This window comes from Scatophagus argus, chromosome 14, assembly GCF_020382885.2.
Source record: "Scatophagus argus isolate fScaArg1 chromosome 14, fScaArg1.pri, whole genome shotgun sequence".
NCBI classification, from domain to species: domain Eukaryota; kingdom Metazoa; phylum Chordata; class Actinopteri; family Scatophagidae; genus Scatophagus; species Scatophagus argus.
The window spans coordinates 21,116,046-21,136,120 of record NC_058506.1 but is presented as its reverse complement, the minus strand read 5'-3'; the positions used below and the strand labels follow the sequence as shown (position 1 = coordinate 21,136,120).

General features: G+C 42.1%; 1 protein-coding gene and 1 long non-coding RNA gene across 5 annotated transcripts in view; one reads left to right on the top strand and one right to left on the bottom strand.

Annotated features, from left to right (window-relative positions):
- Window positions 1-20,075, top strand: part of cadm1a (cell adhesion molecule 1a) — a 323,583-nt gene that overhangs the window by 98,766 nt on the left and 204,742 nt on the right. The window lies entirely within an intron of this gene.
- Window positions 16,984-18,193, bottom strand: LOC124070275. The gene is made up of 3 exons (XR_006845166.1): window positions 17,487-18,193; window positions 17,131-17,242; window positions 16,984-17,023 (listed from the first exon to the last, which is right to left on the bottom strand). It is a non-coding gene; the product is annotated as an uncharacterized LOC124070275 (long non-coding RNA).

The window sequence follows — 20,075 nt, the reverse complement described above, 5'->3', positions numbered from 1 at the left end:
CCTCTCTGTAACATGCAGAAGGGGTTGCTATTGTGGAGGAAATGACTGAACTTTCTGAGAGAGATGAAGTGATTTCTTCTACTGATGGCCGTCTAGTTAATTCTAATGTAAATGTCAGTCTGCTGGACCAGTGCCAGGCTCCAGGCTGAATTCTGATGTTATTTACCAAAGGCTCTGTCGCCCTGCAGTCGGTTATGTCCTGCCTCCTCAGTGCCTCTCCATGGTCAATGCCATTTAATATCAAAATATGAAAAGGGATCATTTGGCTGCCACCATGATTAGAATGAAATTCCACTGGTCAGTGCAACTCAAACATCCTATCAGAACTACAACAAATAAAACTGTAAGAAAGAGAAACAAAGCGGTCTGTTAGGTCTTCGACAGTGGTGGTGATAGTCCAACATATTTTCACTGGGGTTTGCAAGCACAAAGATTAAAATGCAGAGAAAACGTAACCCACCACTGAAAATATAAATTGGATTTTGTCTGTGTAAGAAGGTCAGAATCCATAATTTCTGCTGAGCAGTTTGTACAATTTACTGTATTGCCAATGACAGCATGCACCAATTAATTTAACGTGGAGACACCTTTGGGATAACATGCATAATCACCAAATGGGTTGTGTGGAAGTTCTCATGCTGCCAGAGCACATGTTTGTGTGAGCGCATTTTCACAGTCGTTATTGGAGTTCAGCTCACACTGATCTTCACAGTCCTATTTCATAACGTAGAAGGTTCAACATGTGATATGTGTGCATATTTGTAATATATTATGTTAATAATGGGCTGCCCACCCTTTTTACTCTGATATCAGGTGAAGTCATTGTACTGGTGAACCATGCAATACAAAACGGGGACGGTAAATGACTGTTTTTGCTTTTGGTTTAACTTTTTTCCAGTGTTACTGGATGCGTTTTGTTGAATGCCAAGCCTGTTTTCTTTAACCACGTCCCTATTTATTAGTCTTTGGTAAGAAGTGTAGGTTGGCAGTATTTTATTTTGTGTGCCCTCAGTTTGGAATTGAGTCGGTATGTTTGCTCTGTGCTTTGTCTAGTGGTGCCGATTTTAATAATTACTGAAGTCTCAGATATGAGACATACTCCTTTGGACCACCTGTGGGGAAAAATGAACATGCAAGAGTCTGTCCATTCTTGATTAAAAGCTCTGTTTTTGCTCTCTACCTTGTGCTCTTTCTCTCTCCCAGTATGTCAAACCATCTCCCTCGCTGACTTGAGTTGCAGAATGCACAGATTTAATTGGCTAATTAGGATCACATGATATGATTTACATGGCATGCAATCTGATTGGGAGCTTCCTGGGCTGCCCGTGCTGCAAAGACTACAAATGTTGAGCTGGTTACAATAGAAGTCCGGATTGGATGGCATCTGGGTCCGGACCCAGACCGTGGCCTACCTGTTAGTGACATCATGGGGGACTTAAACTGTAAATCACTATAAATCTGCAGCACAGTCTTTGGAGGAGAGAGAGGGGCTGAGTCACAGACGGCAGTGGCCACACAGCCATATTTTGTCTCTTTGTTTGCAGATGTGATGTGATCTTTCTTTCAAACTCTGACGTTCACAGTTGGCAGCTGATGTGAAATTCACACCTAGCTTTTGCTTTTATTTATTGTGCCCAGCATTGTGTTGACCAGCTGTCGCCACTTGTGATGATTCTTGCTGTCATGTTTGCAACAAAACATTACCTCTCTGTCATGTGATAGGTTCAATGGTATTTTTTCACTCGTCTTGACAAAACTAGCAGGTTTGTGAATGTCTACGAGGAAAATACAGCAAACATCCCATGGTGTACCCGCCCCGCAGATCTGATCAGTACTCATCAACAAAAGAGTGGCGTTGTGGTTTGAATGTCTTTACATGATGTCTAGGATTTCAAACCCGTGTGTGTGTGTGTGTGTGTGTGTGTGTGTGTGTGGAGGACGACTCCACACTTAAACCCCAACATCAAGTCGTGAACAAGCAGATGCAAATCGTGTTATTGACGGAAGCAGCTGTAATGAATCTGAAACTGAAGCCTATTCTTGTAAATTTAATATAAGCTGAGATGCAGCCACAGTAATGGTGTTTGTTTAATGCTACCTGCACCAGTTAACTGGATTGGTCCAAGTATTCTTTACATGTCTGTGATGATGAATGATTTTCTGTTCCTTCATCACTTCCAGAGAAAAATACAGTACTTTGACAGCTATTGGCAAGATTAGCATGCAGTTTAGTGTGAATATTAAAGTTTCTCCAAAGTGTTTTTGTGAAGCCCACAGGGTTTCACAGGAGGACAATGACCTCATATTAATTTTTCTTTTTTAAAGTGCCATAGCTGATTATCTCTTGAGCAGGTCCTCACTTTGCTATTGAATTAATTTAAACACCCATATGCTGAGTTTACTCATTTGCAGAAGCTTGAATATTTCAGCAGAGAGTTTTGCTTGATTCAAGAGGAAGCACTGAAGTCCGTCTAATTTGCGGAACAGCAGTTTAACCCCAGAATGAAGCTGTTTATTGTATAGTTGCTTTGTCAACCATGCGGATTTAAGCTGCTCCACATGAATAGACTTTGTGTTAAATGTTAGCATGGGGTTGTTTGACGAAATGGCAACAGCAGTGAAATGCATTTTCAGGGCACCTGAGTTGAATTTGACGGCTACAAAGTAAAAATTAATAAACTCTTGAGAGCGCAGAGGGCAAAAAGGAGGTTGTGCTTGATGATTAATCTTTCCCTCTCAGCAAAGTTGTCTGCATCCCGACAAGTCGAGGCTCTCCGAGGCGTACTGTATTATTTGCAATGAGTTGGTACATCCGTAGGGAAAAGTCTGCCCATGTTTGTGTCCAGTGTGAATAATTTTTCTTGAGCCAATTTATGTTTTCCTTTGAAGGGGGAAGTCTTGAGTCTGGGTGGTTGGTGGAAAGCTTTCAAGCCCTTTTGCTTTGAACATCAAACCGCTTGTCTTAAGATTTGCTCTCAGAGTGAGAAGTGAAGAGCACAGACTGAGGGGAAAAGGAGAGAGCGAGAGAAAGAGATACTGACTTTAGGAGAACCAGCTGGTGTCAGGTGAGCGATTTTAAAGTTTTCCTGAGGGGCTGCACTGCAGGCACAGATAAAGACAATCCCAAAGTGTCATGGCAGCCTTGAAAAGAAATAACATTGAATGAATTGAACTGAATTGAATGAATAACTTAAGTGATGCTTTAATGAGCCTTTCAGGTAACTGTAATGTATCCTCCCCCCGTGGCTGCCCCGCTGCTATCACCTTGCGGAGGGCTCGTCGACACAGGAGTTGGAGGAAGTGATTTGTCTTGTCTGTGATTATGGCTGAATCGTAGTGGACTGTGGGGATGGACCTTTTCATGCTTATAGTGTTGATGTTATGAAAGGACATGCTGTGGTATATACTTGAAAAATAAAGGAAATGGTTAAAGGTTCTGGGCTGTTTCATCAGGTATGAAATCCCTCGTTTAAGTGACTCCTCTTCAGCAGAAGCTGATCTTTGGCCACAGGTACGCAGATCAAAGCAAAATGCTTATGAAGCGGGCGTGTTATGGTTGTGTTGTTTAACCCTCCTCACCTGATTGACTTATTTTAAAATCAAAACCCTTTTTCTAAAAGTTAAATCTCAACACACAGACGTCACTTACATATTGATGAAATCTGTGAAACCTTTCATTGATAAATCCATTTCGACTGATTCAAACCGCGCTCTTCTAACTCAACGCCGTGCCTCATATTACCTCGTATTTTATAGGTAAACCTGTTGATTGTGTAGACTGTCAGTGGAAAGAGGAATGGTCTGAGCATTCCCATCCTGATTTCTGATTTAAAACACATCAGTCAGGTGTTAAGGGTGACAGGAGATCAAGAGAGCAGAGCAGAGCTCCTGCTTTTGGTGGACTAAGGTGTCATGTTTGGATACTCACATCAGGGAGCCTTAAAGAACGTCCACTTGGGGAAGCATTTCAGTCTTTTCCTGCTTCTCAATGGAGTTAGAGAACTGAGTTAATATTAGAGTGTGATCGTTAACAGCTTTTCTCATCCAACTATTCAGTCATGTTGTTAAGCCATTTTCATCTTTTTGTTGGCACTGTTCATGAGCTATTTTCATGAAGCAACTTCATTACCAAAGCTCATAGCTGGAGTGTATGAGACAAATGTATTCACATAAAGCCCTGCTCTCCAGCGTATCTCAAATGTGGCATATTATCATGCCTCCAGATTAAATATTAATTTGTGTCTTGGCTCCCATAGACAGGATTGCAAATGTTTACAATGTGCATCGTTTCCAAGACCTATCACTCCTCCTCGTGATCCAGAGCTAAATTTCACTCCTGTGATGATGGCCATCTGGTCAGAGCCGAACTTGGGAACGTGTTCAATGCAGCAAATCTGTGTTGAAATGCAACCATAGACTTTAGATTCACTCCTGTGAACACTTGGTACTCTTTGCTGGCTACTTATTCTCTCGGTGTTTTGTTGTCAGTCTTACTGCGACCAGAGAAATGCACGAGTCATATGGTAGTCGCCTTTTGGCAGTGAGGTTAATCAAAGGGGGGCTTTGTAGTGGCAGCAGTCCTTTTGGTACTGAGGAGGAGCCAGAAGCCGCTTCTGTGGCAGCAGTTGTTGGATCCTCCAAAGTGGGTCAGACTGAGCGGCACGCATAAATTTATATTTAATGTTCCCTGTGGGACTGATGCTTTAGACCATGAATAATTCTTCATAGGCAATGGCAGTCTTCAGTTATATGCTCCTGTATACATACTGCACTGTGTGACCTGTCATGCTCTGTGATTACATATTCAGAAAATTAAAAGCACAACTGCTTCTTTTTTTTTTCTTTCATGTCGATTCTTCTTTTATTTATATTGTGAAGCACTCTTGTTGGTTTAGGCCTTTTGTTACAGCATCTGTGCCAGTATCAGGAATGTGAGCATGCCTGTACCTTGTCTGGATGTTTCGCGGCAACCTCAATTGTGTGCTAAGCGTTACTGCACAGTTGGTGTGGATTCATTGGCTTGCGTTGGTGTGTGAAAGTGGCACCACTTTGTGAGCTCTGTGCATGAAAGTGGCATTGCCTCACCAGTCAATAGCATGAATTATGTATGGCAGGAGAAGGTGAAAGCCATGTTCTGCATCATCTGCAGGCTGTACAGCTAATTATCATTTGGACAGCCATTTGCTGGCTTTTGGAGGGGTTCGAGCCTTATTTAATGGTTTGCTTACGGTTCAGAAATAAATTTCCTAGTCATTTTTCTTAACAGGTTCCCTCTCTTGCAAATCATTTGCGACTGAAGCGGTCCTATTTTAAAGGAGCAGACTATAAGGCGTGGGCAGTGAGCAGGGCAGATGGAAGTGATCTTTAATTGGCTAGCTTCCCGTCAGGTTTAATCAGGACTGCTGTTCTGTCATCCATATCCTTCGAAGATTGTTTCTTTGAAAGACAGGCATTCAGCTTGACATGTTCATTTTTCCCCTGAAGGCAACATCATTCAGGGTTTTCCCTAAAGCCTCATTTGCATAAGACTAGTACTGCTTTGACACCACCTGTGATTTGATAAAATTGCAGAGGTTGTCTGCATTATTAATCCTGTGCAAATCTGTCAAGTCAATAATCGGTTAGTTAAAAACTCTGCTGCAAATTACCATATTTAAGCCAAAACAGAACCCATCTGATACAGCATCCCAAGCTGAGCAGGGAAACGCACCATGTGGGCTAAAGAGGAGGGGAGGAGCAGACAACTGTTGCGTTTAATTCAGCTTCGGGTGATTTGGTTTTAACAAAGATTTAATTTTCATTCAAATCAACATTTATGCAGCTAGTTTGGCTTTTTCTTTTACTCTCTTTTGCCTTTTTTTAATCCCTGCTAGCTGTCACCTTTCTGTCCAACCTGCGTCTCAAGCATCCGCTATCACATCCACCCACTGTTCACTTTGTGTCCTCGTCTTGGTCTTATTGTCCCTTCTTGGTCTGTTGGCTTTGCTTTTTGCTCTGCTCTGAGTTCAGATAAGACACAAAAGCAAAACTGTGAACGTTGTTAATGTTACCTTTGTGTTGGACATTTGTGAAAAAGCTGTCCTGTAAGTTGAGATTCTTTCACTCAGACTACCCCTCGTGTTTTCCATTGGTTCCTGGGCAAGCTTCAGAATGTATTCATGGAAAAAATAAATAAATAAAACATCCTGGAAGCTGCGACCCACGGCTGATTTTAAAAGTTGACTTGAAGCAACCCAAAATAATAATGAGGAAAATAATAAATTTGGGGTAGTTGAAGAGAAGCATCTTGCTTGCGGACTTTTCAGTATTGCTCCCAGTAGGCTTCAGGCTGGTTTTAAGTCATGCTCAGATATTCTTCCTCTCATGCTCTAATAGCTTCAGTCCCGGTGACACCTACTTTCCATCAATCCTGATTCAGGAGAAAGGTCCGGTGCCTTTGGAATAAATGAAGCCCAGTAATGATGGCTATGAATACGCTGCCTGACTAAAACATCTTAACCCCTTTCCCATCACTTTCTACATTAGTGGTCCTCTTGGGCAATTTGAACTGCCTCTCTTTATTACTCCCGTGTCAGTTAGAGGCATTTAATATTCCCTCGGCACATTTTTTAGCAGTATTTTCCCCCTAATCACTTTCATTTAGATTAGCTAGATGTAAATAGCCTAGAGTTCTTTCAGCATGGACTATTTCCCATACATGTTTTTCCCACTGTAGCTGTATGGTGTACATGTGTAGAGATTTGCAGAAGCAAGTTAGAGCTGAGGGACCTCAATGACCACACCTGAAATCATTTCACCTCCACAAATTTTGTTTTGTCATTATTTAATGTTTCCAAAGCGAACAAGTGGAAGTGTATCTCACGCTTGCAGATTTTATTTTATTTTATTTTATTTTGCTGTCAATTTAAAGAAGTCTTAAAGAGAGTACAGGAGTTGCTAAGATTGGTTCCCTTTAAAGATAAAGTGGCCAACTCTTCCCTTTCTGTTACTCTGCAGTTATCTGCATTCATCCAAATCTTTTATATTTCTTGTCAGTGACATCATGAAAATTTGTTCTGTGGCATTTGTTAAGTTCTGGCAAAGTTTGCAAGCTACAGCACAGCACTTGCATAGCACATTTTTGGAAGCCGTTGCTCTTTACTCATAGCTTTGAAGTAATGTTTCGGCTTTGAACATCTAAGCCTCAGGGAAATCACAGCTTTTCACAAATACCAGGTTCATAGGTTCAGGTCCATGGGAGCTACAGTCTGAGTTTTGGACTGGAGTTGTTCAAAATGGCTTGCTAATGTCAGTCTGAGTTAATCTTGTTGTGAACTTGTTTTGACCATAGTGTACACCAAAATGTGACCTTAAAGAAATCAATAACCAAACAAGAGGAAATTGTAACATTCGTCAGTGGAAGTTCACAGAGGAGTGAATCACTGGACGTTTGTGAATTCTAGTAGAATCCAGTAAACTCACCACCAGTGTGCTTATTTTGACCCACATTTTGATTTGAAAATGTTGCCATTGGATTTACAATTACAGTCTCTGACTGACAGAATACCCTGTGTTTCTGTCTCATTACCGCATGGTACAGTTCAATCAACTGGAAACTAATAGACCTTTCAAGAGGGAACTTTATCACTGATGCGAAGTTTTATTGTCCTCTTATTTTCATTTTTTAATTATTTTTATTTTAGAAATATTTAAAAATAACAATACACAATACAGATTTTTTTATGTGGCAACAAAGTTTACAAAAAAATGATTTTATCCATTTTTTTCCTTATGGTTCATAGTTTTTTTAATTTCTGTCTCATGTTAGTCCTCTTTTAAGGTTCTGCAGAGGACATGTTTAACTCTGGCAAAGATGAAAATGTGTGTGTGTGTGTTGTTGGTCCTGTAAGAAGCAGAAGATGTGACTTTTTGCATATGTTTGGGTCCTGTTACCCTTTTAGAAATGTGTTACTTGTTATATACTGCACTGTACCTTTAAATCCCTCCACTCTGTTTATTAAATACTACTGGAAGGACAGTCGTGATTCACATAATGAAACATACATGGATTCAGTGCTATTGACAGCCAGGAAATGAATTGCCGTTCCCTTGAAATCTACCGTTTTGCCAATTCTAACAAGATGATGAATTGCTTGCTGGTTGAAGAGTCTTATTGTGACATAAGAGAAGTCTCATCAGTTTTATAGCAATTTGCTGTATTATTTTTTTATTCTAAAAAAATAAAAACTGTGAAGAAGTACTAAATGAAGAAATGATTTTGAACATGTGCAGGTGGATCGATGTGGTGATGATTATTTCTACAGGCTACAGGTGTATGTTACACTGCATGTACAGTATAACATGATCCAAAAGCTAAGTGAAAAACGTGAGGCTGTGAGTGTGACATATTGTAATGCTAGCTGAGTAACATTCCTCCCCTCTCTTTCTCTTTTCTCTTAGGTAAGCACTTTCTTTGCTCTCTGTTGGTAGTGGTGATGGAGGAGGGACTGGCCGAGCGTGCATCCTGTTGCTGTCAGCCCCGCTGAACGTTTCACGCAGCTGAAATGTGAGGCAAGAGTGATTAAGGTGATGCATTGAGCCAATGTGGCCATAACAAAGATGCTTGTACCTCTGGTTCTGGCACAGTCAGCAGTACGAACACAATGGAGTGAAGCCTCCCCCCACAAACACACACACACACACACACACACACACACACACACACACACCTCACTGCACACTCGCCCAGCCTACACAGGAAGCCATCAGTAGACAAAAAGCAGAGGGTCGAAGAAAGGAGAGTCTAATCAGGAGGTGTGTTCACACCGAGGGACTTGTTTTGTTGGATCAGTGGTGCGAAGTGCGAGTGAGAGGACTCAGGCCACGGAGGCTGGGTTTGGTGTTTTGAATTATTTCGTGGAGCTTTGTGTTCTTCTTCACTAGTTTGTATCCACAGAAATTTGTTTAATCACTTTGTGCTTACAACAAGACTCTCCTAATACGGAAGAATCAATCCTGATTATGCTGAGAATCCCATACTTTGCAAATTGCTTCAGGGGTTCCATTATTAGTTTGCATCTCATACAGCCATATGTGGTTTTGTAGGTTTAGTGTGGCGAAACCTGTGCCAACCCAGGCCAGAATAGATGCCGCTGCTCTGGTGCAGGTTGGCTGCACTGGAAATGCAGGTCATCTTTGACACAAATTCTGACTGACTCCAATCTGTTTCCCAAGCTGAATCTTTCTGTCTTCATTGTGGCCCAGTCAAACTCTCAGCATGTCACCAAAATACCAAGGATGAGCCATGTGTGCAAAAACTACCAAAATAACCACTTCACTGACGCAAAGTCTCTGCCATTCTCCATACGGCATGACTGAAAGAGGACACCAAGCGTGTTTGGACAAACGAAAACAGCAGAGACTGGTGCATTTCGGTGCACCAAATAATCACACACAACATCTACAAAATACAATTCAGTCCTCCATGACACCGCGCTGGCTCCCAAATGTCTACAGCCAGCAGTTATTTGTGTTTTGAAAGTTGCACATGATGTAAATGAAAAGCAAACTGCAGTCTGGACTGATGTTTCTTGTTATTTTCTCCTATGTAGTTAACTGTCATGAACACCAAAGGAGGAAAATTACAGCAAACCGCACTGACACATCCATTATGCTTAACTGAGGTTACAGACTCTAGAATTTGATATGTTTTGACATTCTGCACTGCCAAAATCTCTAATCTCCTTTGGTGACAGGTTACCAAAACTCAAATAAATGAGCCACTTTGAAAAGTCACAGACCTTGACTTGCCTGTAATTGGACAGTGTGTGTGTATACTTGTGCTTTATAGTGTGTAATATGGTCAAGTTTAAGGACATGTTTGGTGTTTTTCTAGATGTTCTTACATAGCCAGACACTTCTTTGAGGGCTGTGCCAGTGCTGAGGAAAAGTCTGAACCCACTGTCATTATGACAGAGGCGGGGAAAGCAACACGGTGGCTTGTTTGTGCTTCTTCAAACCGTATCACAACCGTCTTGGGTGGTGCTGATCCCAGGGGGCAGCAGCTGTGCCCTTGCAAAACACACCAGATAGCAGAAGGGAGGACAATTCATACTGAAATAGTAGGCCAATGACAGGCTTATACTCACAATCTGCTTCCTGTAAGTCAGCCTTAGTATCAACAAACCAGCAATTAGATTGTCCATTTCTTTCTTTCTGCGGGTTCTGACTTGAAGGCGTAAATCTTACTTGTGGTCAAAGTCATTTCCAGATGGGGGCGAAGGGCATCAGTAGCCGGCCTCAGTCCTCTTTCGCTTCGCCACGTTACGGTTGTGCGCATAAGAGCGTTCTGTGCCCCTAGTGGTCATCATCATCATTGTGGACCGCATTGGGTAATTTTTGACCGTGTCTTTCTGTCAGTACATCCACTCTTCCACTGTGGTTTTCATTCCCGACACTCTACCCACCTCTTCTATCCAGTCAGGCTGATATCGTGTCTGAAGCCAGCGCTGGTGAATGATAAGGACAGAGTGAAGATAGAAAAAAGGTGGAACCAGAATCAGGTTGATGTTGCCACAAGGAGTACTTTGAGGAGTATTTTCAGCTGCAGATTAATACACAGTTCGAGTTCTGGTAACACTGGTCAGAAGGATCAGTTTGTTGTTCTTTCAAGTCTTTTGATGGGCTTTGTTGGCTTAGAAAAATCTGGAATATCACCAACCTTATCCTTTGAAATGTACAAAAATGACATGAAATTGGCCCAAAGTCAAGCTATAGCAAGTAGCAGCTGTCTTGTGAATGCTCCCTCACATGCCATTTCTGTACAGAAATATGCACAGTCACATTGGACGTATCCGTGTGGGGGAGACGGTCATAATTATCCTAAGTGCACTGCATCATTGTGTTGCTGAATAGGACATCTTTCCATTTCAAGCCTTGCACTTTGCATTTGATAAGAAACCAAGCACATCTTTTCTAACAGCCACGAGCAATGTGTCACTTCTAAAGTGGCTGTAGTGGGCCTTGGAGGAAAGATGTGTCAAGACATGCATTTGCTTGACACATCCATTATCATTAAGTTGACCAGATTTCTTAAATGGAAACGGGGAACGTTTCCAGTTTTGCGGTCAATTTATCCTTAATATATCTAACATTATTATCTATGAAATAAAAATGGGAACCATTTCAGTTCATATATTTGACCGTGATAACTGTTTCACTGTAATAAACTACAGTGCAGCCAGGCTGATAACACTGACAGGCTGTGTGATCATATACGTACTCTTCCTCCTCAGTCTTCCTCCTCTCCTTCTTCTCCACGCAGCCTGGCCTGAAAACAACTTTGTGATCATGTTGTGGATTCACTTGCTAGCTTCTAGACAAATTTTCCACTGAAATTTTCTCTAAAACTAGTTTCCTGCAAGTATTTAGTAGAAGAAGATAGAGATAAGATAAGAGGCTGCTATATTCAAGCGAACCGGGCTGCACAGTCTTCCTCGCTATGTAAAATATTTCACTGTATGGTCTGTTTTATTGCACAGTGATAAATGGCCACGTTTCCAGGGACAGCTGAGCATCCTGATTATCTTTACCACTGGTTGGAGTATTTAGCAGACGTTCTTACTCAGAGATGTTTACCCTTACTAAAATATTTAAGTAGTTGTACAAGTTAAAGAATTTATGGTATTTCAAAGGTGATTAACATGAACAGGGAAAATGAAGAGGCAAAACAAGACATGAGAGTAAATAAAATAAAACCTTGAGACATTTCAGTAAGGTAGACTGTTATGTGTGAGCCCACAGCCGGTTCAGAAAATGCCAAGGAAAATGTCAGTGACAGATCCATCTGGCTTTACGTTAAATTCACTTGAACCCTTTGTTTCATCACTCATCCTGTGTTGAAATGTCTAGTTTCCTCTTCCTTGACATTTTAACAGCGTAATGTGGCAGCTCTACAGCTCAGACTGAGCTCTCCTCATATTTGTTTTGATTTTGAATGTTTAATGTTGCTGGATGCAGTGCTCCATTTTAAGGCACTGACAAACCGGTCGAGTTTTGGTGCAACAAAACCAGAGCGAAGCCAGTGTCAGAAGGGACGAAGTCACATTTTCATGATGGGAGATGTGATTGGGTGAAAGCTGTTATGGCCCCGGGGAAGAATGTCAGTCTTACTCAAAGTCCACTTACTAGCACTTTGCTGAGCTTTCAGCTCCATCAGGGCGTGACGGAAATGTGACAGGGTGATGGTCACCTCCAGATATTCTGAATATCTTAGTATGGACAATCGTTGTTGTCTTCTGCTAACATTGCTGAATATTGTCAAAGGGGTTGCTTACAGAGACTCATCACTGAACTGAACTAAGCTAAAATCTCACATCATGCGCAGTGTTTTTATGCCATACGGCCTGTAGTGGCTGTCACATCACGTTTGAGTTTGTTGATGTCCACTATGGAGATTCCTCTTTGATGGAAAATGAGAAGTTGGCAGAGGATTGCGTCTGTGCCGAGCCTAAACCATTTGTACTTCTCAGTAGATCAGACGTTGTGACTGGATTGCATTTCTTTTTTTCTCTCGGCTGTGCTCTTTTGTCTTTCTTTCAGTGCAGGAATAATGGCTGCAGCTTATGTCCAGATAATGCCTTTCTCTTTAGTTAAGATAAACATCGCTTGAGGAATTTTCCCCAAAAAAGGGTATGTGAAAGCTTGAACGTAGTCCAGATGCTTAGTCTCCTTCTTTAAATCTAAACAAATGATGAGATCTAAAATGTGCAGTAGTTGTAGTGAGGCCATAAATTGCTTAGTAGGCAATTTTTAAAAGCATAAAGAAAAGGGCCAAGCTGTGTGAGCCAAGGAGCCATATGCCTTATAACCTCCATAAAATCCAGTTTCATTATAATTTTATTTCGCACTTAGCAGTGAATGCTATTAGCCTGTAAATCCTCAAGGAAAGCATCAGTGTATCGTTAAACGGGACTGTTCTGCTCTACATCCTAATGGAAGCTGTAAATACTTTTGATGCAACCAGTGAAGATGACCCATCTGTTCATGTGGTCAGCCAGACGGTCTTTTAGTTATTCAGACCCACACGTGTAGTAATGTTATGTCATACCAGCATGTCGTAAGCAGCTGCACAGGGATACACTCAGTTAAATTGTGCAGAGGAGACTGTCTCTCAGTTTTAAATGCGCAGTGTGCAGTTTTTTGCCGCTGGGGGTTTCTTATCAAAAGCAAACAAAAGACAGAAGCATTGTTGGATCATGATTTGTTGTCCTTCCTTGTTTAACAACCACCATTTGGCTGTGAAAATCTCTGTGACTCGGGCAGACGTGGTGATCTTCCTAAGTTGCATTCATTTTACATTTAGTCACATTTGCTGACTTCCTCCTTCACACTCTGACTCTCTCCCAGAGGATATAGTCTAATATATTTTTGAATTAGTTCGTTGGCATGGCTTTCCGCGGTTGTGCATCTTGTTTACTTACACAGAAGTATGTTGAACAATCGCACAATAGCAGAGCCTCACCTCTGAATTTGTAATTTCTGACTTTTCCAGTTGACACAAAATGTCACTTTATAATTTACTTGTTGACCCAAAAACCATCATAACAAAAGAGCTGGAATCACTGGCATATGTTGTAGGATGCAAATGGAACCTGATTTATTTCAGTCCTTGAAACAGATGGTCCTTGTTCTGTGGTTAAGTGAAAGTGCAAATGATCTGATCTGCCTGCCTCTTTCACTGTCTGAGTAAGAAACTGTCCGCTGACAAATGGGCAGATTCACAGCACAAGAATACAGATTAATGTTTCCTCCAAGTCTAACTCACCAAATTTTGTAGGACAGCATGTTGTGTCTCATGGACACAAAACCAGCTCTTAAACCGACCGTAACCAAATCGATTGATTACAGTATATTAAGTGATGGCAGAGGTTTCAAAGTCACGGCTTTGCCTGCACCACAAAGTGTATACAGCTGTGCGCTAGATGAGCCCAATAAAAATAGCCCTCTAAGATGCTCGGAAAGGAACTGGCTGACAGCAGTGCAAACAGAAGCCGGTGTCGGTTGCTTTTCTGTGGGAATTCTCACCTTATGGCTCACTGTTTTTAGATACAGAGGCGATGGAAAAATACAGAAATGTCAAGATATCCACTTATCCTCCACTTCACCAAATCGGAGGGAGGTTCAGAAGTTTAGTGCGACAGCTACTCTCTGACCTTCCTATACATTTCATCAGTACAACCAGCAACAGCATTTCTCAGAAATCACACAATGTTGACACAAGTGGCACACAGAGGTTATTTTACCTCAGGGAAAGGACGTGTTTGACACTTAAACATGACGTTGAAAGTTTTGGAAGGGTTAACTTAAACCGTGGAAGTCACAGTCATCAGTTTGCAGTCGCAATCAGTGCAAATGGGGAGAGAATGGAGAGAATGACCCTGTTCACTGTTCATTGCAATGGGTTTTCAGGGGAAATAAGTTTTTTTTTTCTCTTAACAGAATGCAACAGCCAAATTTTTGTGAAGAAATAAGCGTGATTAATTTTATTTTAGCATCAAAGTAAAACAAATATAAAACAAAAAAAGTCTTGTGGCTCTTTGAGGCTGTTTACTGAAGGCATTGTGGTGCTTTAAGATGAAAAGTCAGGGGATCACAGGCTGCTGCTCATCCTGAATGAAAGTACCCGATTTCATGGCTGTGCATCTGTTATTTCTCAAAAATACTTCAGTCTGAAGCAAAATGGGGGACTAATCAACTGACAGACTCATTTCCAGGCTCAGAGCTGCATCACTAATGTGGCAGCTAATATGAAGTAAACATAATGACAAACATGTAACATTTTCTCACAGTACTGCAGTCTCTCCAGCCAGGCCTCAACATGAATGATGAACTGGCTGCACTGGGAGTATTGACTAAAAACACGTTGTACCTTACGTCGCATCCCACCATCAGGCCAAAACTCACTAAAAGTACACGAAAAGCAACGTACCCAACACTGCAGCGATGACTGCTTTTAAGTAGTCTGAAATAAAAAGAAGGATCTCACCACGACTTGCCCATCAGTGTGAAGCTCTGTGCAGCAAAGTGTTAAAGGTCTTAGTCCAGCATATTCAATAAAGGGGGAACAAATCCAGGCCCTCTGGACACTGCGAACACCAGGCCCCCCGCTGACCCCGCTCATTACTGTGAAGTCAGGCCTGCTTCGTCTAATTTGTTGAGGCTGTCACCTTTAAGTGCTCAGTGTTCGTCACATTGCTCATATTCATGTTGCCGTGAACGCTGAAATGAGCAGATGAAGCAGGTCATTGTTTTTTGTTTTCCTTTTTTAAATGAGCATTATTAGGCCTGAGGTTGTTTCATTCTTTGGTTATCGGTTCCATTCTAACTGAGCACAGATGTGAAGTGGTCTGAAGTTGTCCTTTCAGTGAGTTCAGGGATCCGTTTCATGAAGCAGGTTCGATAAACTCTGAGTATGAATGTTAACTCTGAGTTGACAAACTCAGAGTTTCCTGTTTCAACACAGCTGACTCGCATTAGTTTTGTCGACTCTGAGTATGTTAACTCTGAGTATCTTGACCCAAGCGCGTGCACCGCGACACCGATTCATCATGGATACCGGAGGGGAAAGAAAGCGCAGAACATATTTTACACCTGTGGAGCTGGAAATTCTGATGGAGGCGTACGGCGAATATGAAGATATATTCCCGAGAAAAAAAAGGAACACGGCAGCAGCGGCCAAAGAAAAACGCGTGGGAGAAAATCACTGCTCGAGTCAATGCGTAAGTTTTGTTTCTAATCACTCATAAAATATTGCATGTAGAAAATGGTATTGACCCTCTGTTCATGTAGGTGCAACCCAGGAGGTGAAAAACGTGTGAAATATAAAAATATAATTCAGTCAGGTGAGGCGGAAACATAACATGTCTGGTTGTATCTCACTTTGGTAACGTTTGACATGTCAAACTATTTAAATGTATTTAAATGATTTAATACTCTACAACTCTTTCATCCCCACATGACGTTTCCACACATTCTGTTCTGTGTAAAGTTTCATTAATTAATGTGGTGAAGTTAACATCTGACTCCTGCCTGGCCAACAGAAAGAGGACAGAGGCCCCTAAAACGGGTGGAGGACCTGCACCACCACCTCTAACAGAGGCAGAGGAGATGGCCCTGAGCCAAACTGCTGGAAGGCCAGTGGCTGAGGGAATCCCAGGGGGCAGCTCATCTGAGCCAGTCACCCCCCAGGACACAAGTGTCTTCATAACATGTAAGAAGTCCACACCTCTACAACGTTTTTTATGAAGCCTCTTTTACAGACAGGAGGTTTGTTCTTGAATCCAGTAGACTCTGAGGGACGTCTCCACCTGTTGGAGCCTCATGTAGCCCAACTCCAGCCTGTTGTATGTACCTCAACACACCAAAACTCATAACCAGTGGTGGTATAAAGTTCACAGAATAAAACGCTTGTCTTCAAAGGATAATGAAGATGAAGACACTGTGTCTGCTGTCACAGAAAGGCCTACAGAGGCATCATATTAGATCAGCTTTACATGCACATGTGACATTCTTGTATGGATTTATATTGACATATTATCCTTTTTTAACAGAGCGTAACTGGACAGCATGAAGAGGGTCCATCAAACTCTGCAGCACCAGAACACAGTGAGAGTTTCAGTAAACAACACAGTTGAATTCTGTACAATTGTACATGTAGAACAATATGACTTAATGTCATTCTTATGTATTTCCAGTTACCAGTTATACAGGATCCATCTCCTTAAACTGACTGAAAAAACAGATCAGGAAATGGTGCACTTGGACCGCCAGATCCAAATGGCAGACCTGGAAATCGAGATACTTAAATACAAGTTAGAGGTGGGTGTGCAGTCACAAGTAAATTTAATTTGTCATTGGAACAAGATAAGATTAGATGAACTTTATTTATTGATCCCGCAGTGGGGAAATTCTCTTCTTGTGGCAGCTCACAAGAAGAGAAAAAGGGGGTAACTCCTGTCACCCAGAAGGAAGCCTTCAATGTCTCCTGCAAGTGAAGTCACATTTATTTAGTACAGATGTTATTCACAGACTAACTAGGCAAAGATTTCACAGTGACAAACAGCCACCAGTGCAATGTTTCAGACCACTTACCACAGTCCAGTCTGCGGCTCAGAGTAGACCCTCGATATATGCAGGAGTCCTGCTCAGACCCAGGCCACTTGGCTTCCACATGTGTGATGATGTGAGCTGCATCACCAATGATCTAACAGTACAGAAAATGAGACGGGTTAGTTGGGATGTTTGTGCGCTGACATTTAAAGAGAAATGTTCCGTAAAGGGGAGGAGTCAGAGACAAACTCGAGGTTTCTGGAGTAAAACCCGCTCCCGACCAGGTTATGTTCACAGACTAAGTTACCGCGGTAACAGACTCTGAGTGTGAGTTACCTCGCTTTATGAAACGGGCTTAACTTACTCCTTAACTTCCCCTGATCTCGGGGTTAACTTACCTCCCTTATTGAAAGGGTTAACTCAGGGTGTCGCTGATTTCAGGCTCAACATGTGCAGGGTTTCCACATAACCTGCTTCATGAAACGGGCCTCTGGTCTCCGCTGACTCGTGACTTTGTAATGACGTCATAAACCTGGGTACAGAATACACAACGGAAGAAACGTGTTAAGCTAACTCAAACAGTAGCAAATGACAATAATTACAATAATAATAATAATAATGTGCATCAGGCTTGACAAAACATATTCTCCAAACTGTATGCGATAACATACCTTTCAGCTGAAGCTGTTTTCTTCATATTGTTCACTTTTAAACTTGGTTGCCGCTTCTTGTTCTCCTTGTTGTTACCGCCTTTTCGGTTTGCGCTTTTGTAGTTACTTTAGTCCATGTCTGTTTACATTTGCTTTGGGATTTTTTATAATATCTGTTAAATTTCATTGTGTGGGTGAACCGGAGCCCCCGGAGAAAACCCACAGGAACAGGGTCAGGGTTGGTGTGGTTCTTGATCTCTGGTCCTGGTTCCTCTGACGATGAACCTCCTCCACCCGCAGCTGTTGGTGTGCTGCTTTATGGGATGAGGATCAGTAAAACCAAGGCGGCCAGAAAACCTGCAGTGATCCCCATGACCTTGACCACGTCCTTCCACCATTTTCCCGGGTTTGCAGCTTTCCTTGCAAGACGAGCAGACAGGTCTTTGATGTGAGCTTGTAAGCAGGGAACGATCTCTGCTTCCACTGCTGGATCCTCCAATAACATCAGAGTCTCCAGCATTCGCTTACCGCAGAACTTCTTCTGCAGCTCTTTCACCACGGCCTTGCACAGTTTCTTGGTGCTCTTGATGTCCGGGCAGAAGCCTTCAGTGATGGTGAGTCCCTCCATCGTCTGGTTTACTATTCTCTTGATGTGGGGGACCCACTTCTCCTGGTTGCGGTTCGTGACAGCGTTACACTTGTCCAACACTCTCACCGTCAGCACAGTGACAAACATCTGGAGCTGGTTCTCGTTTTGTGCTCCGGCTGCAGGTTCACATCCAGAGGCAGGAGTCTGAGGTTGGTCCATAGTGGCCCCAGAGTTGCTTTCCTTCTCTTGGACGGTCTCCGCTGTGTTGTCACCAGACATGATGCTTTTCTACACGCTCGATATGCTCTGCTCTAAACACTCAGTAGTCTCTGCAATGAGATCAAACCCCGAATGCATCAAACTGTCTGCAGCTGGTCAGCTTTATAGCATTCCAGAATCCCTGTGTGATGTCACAAAGCCAATCACGAAGCGAAATGTCTTTGATGACTTTGATGTGTTCTACAATCCCCCCCCACACACACACACCAGCACCCCCCACCCCCCACCCCCCCCCCCCCCCCCCCACACACACACCACCCCCCACCCCCCCCCCATGTATATTTTATGGCATACATATATATCTATATCTATATATATATATATATCTAATATGTATTATTATATATATCTATATATAAATTCCGGTGTAATTTTAAGATTGTAACCTGTTTACGATGCTTCGTGGTTGGCTTGTGTTTGGCGCTTCTGATTTCCAGTAGCTTGTCTGCGTTAAGCGGTTACGTGAAGATTTGTCCTTTGCCATATCCTGAAAGGTTGGTTGGTTGGATGGATGGATGGATGGATGGTTTCAAAACGAGGGCCCAGTTCACTCCCACTTGAGCAGATGGACAAATTCGTCATCCAAGAACATGAATTTTTGAGCTTATCCTCAAAAACATTTTTTTCCACTGTTAAAAGTTAAAAGTATGCCTCTCAAGCGAATCAGCATTCATTCATTTATTGCTCTGCTATCGCTCTTTGTCTCTACCGGTTGTTGTGTGATGTTATATAGCAAACAATGTCTTTGAAGGTTGTTGAGTCTGCCAGACACTTTCCTGCAGGACTTTGATGCCTTTTCAGGAAATTTAACAGGAAATCAGCACATCATAGTTTCAGGGCTTTCTTCTTGACTTTAAGGTTTTAATATTTCAGTGCAGCCCTTACTCTTTTTACATTTCATTATGGTTTATCTGAGGATATGAAAGCCTTCACAAACTGTGTGAAGATTTTACTGAAGTTGTTTTTAAGCTCGCACCCTTGAGACAACGTTGCAGTAGACCAACGAAAGTATTTTCAGTGTCTTATTGTTGCTATTCTTACACAACAACCTGTCTTCATGTTCCCCACAAAACAGAAATAAATTTTGGATAAGATACATGCTCTTCTATTGTTTTCTCTTCTTATTTTTTGTCTGGAGTTTTTCTTCTGTTCCTGTCCCGCCAGTTTCCATTTTCATTTAGAACTCTGACTTAATTATCAAACTGGAAACCAAGCTGTGGTTGTCTGTGTTGCCATCTCTGGAGTGTGTGTGCGTGTGTGTGGGTGTGTTGAAGAAATGCTGAGAAAATGAGTGAGTGAAGCCCAAGAAAGAAGATTCTTTATCTCCTAATCAGATCCAAAGCAGGAGGATCAGTTTGGAGATACCAATTAGCATCCGGACTCAGGCACATATCCGCAGCTCCGGGTATTAGAAGCTCTCAGGTTACACCTTCTTGTGGCAGTATGGCCTGCGGTGGTGTCTTCATTTG